Genomic DNA, 3,111 nt, shown 5'->3' with positions numbered 1-3,111 from the left:
ATACATCTAGCTAGGAACCTAGTGTTTCGTGCTAGGACAAAACACATTGCAATGCACTATTACTTTGTGAGACGGAAGGTACATGATAGAGAGGTTGACTTGGTATACGTTAGCACACATGATTAGATAGCTAACATTTTTACAAAGGCATTGGATACAAAGAAGCTTCAAATTTTTTGAAGCTTACTTGGAGTTGCAAAGATACGGTTGAGCTTGAGGAGGGGAGTGTTGAGATAGCAAGCTCAAAATATGTGAACATTGATGATGGATCGCTTGGCTAGATGGGTTCGCATGTCTACACTTAGTACATATGTGGTCATTATGATCCTTACATGGCCACTATTTACTTTTTATATTTAGTTTTTTATACCTATCTACAGTTGTCATAGTTATAGCACCAGTAAATTAGTATAGTCGGTTATGTATTGTTTGACTTAGTAGGCACTTTCCTTTATATTGTATCTTATCTATACATTGTGTACATTATAGTGTGTATGGAAAAAGAAGAAGAAACTAGCAAGAAAACGTTTTGGTCTCCATCTCTCTTCTTATGTTCTTGAGTGAGACTTCTCTTATATGTATGCTATGTATTTGGCACAACATCTCAAGCAAGTGCCACTCTTTGCATACTTTTCATGGTCACAACCCACAGGATCCCATTACCCTTACAACAAGAAACTTGGCATACTTCCGTGATGCATGAATGCATGCAATGTGGAATCTGTACATCAATAAATCTCATGTGTAGGCTTGGGATTATCATGTTTTGATGCCATTACCTAAGGTTGTGGCCAATTCTAACCCGATAGATGAAGTTCTAGTAGATGAAGGCATTGGTGATGATGAATTCATGTATGAAGATCATCATGATGTGTTGAGTAGCACTCTATGCATTGGTGACAATACTTTTGTGTTCAATCCAAATGCTTCAACCAATGCTCAGGATGTGGATTTGTATCTGATCAAGTGTGTTGCAACAAGGAAAAAGGTGGAGAAGGGATACATTGATAAATGGAGAAATGGAATTGATAGAGGCACATATGTTGTGCAAAGACTATACTACAAGCGATTGGATGCATACACCTTCAAGCTAGACCATAAGCAGCCCATTAACCACCTACTTTCACACCTAATATGTTGTATCAAAATACTTATGGAGCACATCCCAAGGAGAATGTAGGTGTACACAATCACCCTAGGAAGCTATGGAGAAATCTATATTAGTATGTCTTTTAGTTTTTAAGTTGTAACTTGATGATTTTCAATATGCTTCTTGTTGAAAATAATGCATTTTTCTCACAAAGTTGGTTATGTCTCTTATGTATATACACAGCTATGGCATTTATCGTAGGCAATAATTATTGAGAAATATGCAATCACACCTATGTGTTGCCTCTTTGTATAGAACAACGAGGCAAGGAACATGTAGCTTAGAGATGCTATTTATCCCATAGGCACAATGAAGGAAAGTGGTACCATTATCCAACTATAAAAGAGTATACTTGGAAATCATTTGAATGCACTAACAAAATATTGAGGAGTTTGGGAATCTCCCAATTTCCATTTTTTGAATACTAAAAAGGTGGCATCCAGTTAATATGCCCATAAGTTTCTCAAAACCATATGATGTAACCTATCATTGAAAGTTCTTGAGAAATGGGATCTATTGAGCTATAGAGTGCTCAATTTGGAGTTATAATTTTTAAAGTTATGACAAATCCAAAGATTTGACCACGTGTCCCAAACTTAGGGGAAACTCCCATATTTTCCAATACGATGTTCACTGACATTGTACTTTGTACTTTCAGTTCTTGTCATGTCTACTCAATATTATTTTTATGAGTCCAAGTCAATTAATCTTGGAACCTAATTCACTTGAGTAATAGTCAATGTGTCTAGTCCATATCAACATGCTTCTTGTTTTTTACTTCCAACCTCCATAGCTAACATTGCTCAATATCTGTGTTTCTCAACATGGTATCAAAGCCATTGTGAGGTTGGTTTAGCTTTGCACACTGCTTCTTTAGCTCTCTTCAACCTCAACTTAGCTTCTGAAGAGATCTTCATCTCTTCACTCGATCTTCATCTCTTCACTCGATCTTCACTCTACTCTTCTTAACCTCCATAGCTAGCAACACCCTGCTCACTTAGAGTAGCTAGATGTTACCCCTCAAACAAACAAGATGGGAAATCTAGAAAATCTAAAGCAGAAGACAAGGCCAAGGCAAAAGTGGAATGGAGGATGAAGGCATGTCAAGAAAAATCGAGAAACACAAGTGTAAAAAAGTCCTAAATCAAGGAGAGGCACACAAGAAAAAGCGCATGCCAAAAATTTTATGAAAGAGCGCAAGGTGCACCATGATTTGTTTTAAGAGTGCCCATGCAAATTGTAAAGGTAGATGGGTGGTAGGAAGGAAGCTAGGAAGATAGCAGAACAATGGAAAAAGGGCCTATGCTATGGCTGGCCATGTAAAAAGTGGATGACCGCCCAAGAGAAAGAGGGTTTTGTATATAAAGTTCAAAAGTGAATGAGAGCTCATTCTTTGGTGTATGGAAAAGTGGACTCTTCTTCTTCTCTTTTTCTCTTCTCTTCTCTTGCTTGCTTGTGAGTGCTTGAGGGAAGGAGCGTGAGTGAGTGAGGGAGTGAGTGTGTGAGGGTGAGGGATCTTGGAGGTGAAGCCCTCCTCCATCTCCTCTCTTTGTCTTGTCTTCTCTTCTCTCATCTGGCACATGGCTATGGAGGATGGAGCTTGGAGGTGGAGGTTTGAGGATGCTTGAGCTTGCATCAACAATCATCGAGCTATCAGAATGCTTGAGAGAGGAAGCAACTCAATCGGGCATCAAGGTAAGCTCACTACAATCGTAGAGAGGTATGGTGCATTGGGTACGTGAGAGGTAGCCATTAGTGCTTGCTTGAAATGCTTGAACAATAAGGAGTTAGTGGGTCTTAGTGGTTGAGCCTGTGCTCACCTCTACATTTTGGTTCCATTTCTAGGACCAACGGATTCATGTTTGAGCACTTGTGTGCTCCAAAAACTAGAAATACTAATCGGAGCTTGAGACAGATAGGAGGTTTTGGGTTTTAATCCATGCTACATGTTAGTATTTCTA

At 38.8% G+C, this 3,111-nt stretch overlaps 1 pseudogene; it reads left to right on the top strand.

Annotated features, from left to right (window-relative positions):
• The first annotated feature begins 703 nt into the window (after positions 1–703).
• LOC148021039 (uncharacterized) lies at positions 704–1,243 on the top strand (annotated as a pseudogene).
• Positions 1,244–3,111: the final 1,868 nt, after the last annotated feature.

This window comes from Lygodium microphyllum, chromosome 18 (assembly GCF_053477565.2).
Source record: "Lygodium microphyllum isolate KBCC chromosome 18, Lygodium_microphyllum_v1.1.10, whole genome shotgun sequence".
In the NCBI taxonomy this organism is placed as follows: Eukaryota; Viridiplantae; Streptophyta; class Polypodiopsida; order Schizaeales; family Lygodiaceae; genus Lygodium; species Lygodium microphyllum.
This window is presented reverse-complemented; position numbering and strand designations above follow the sequence as displayed.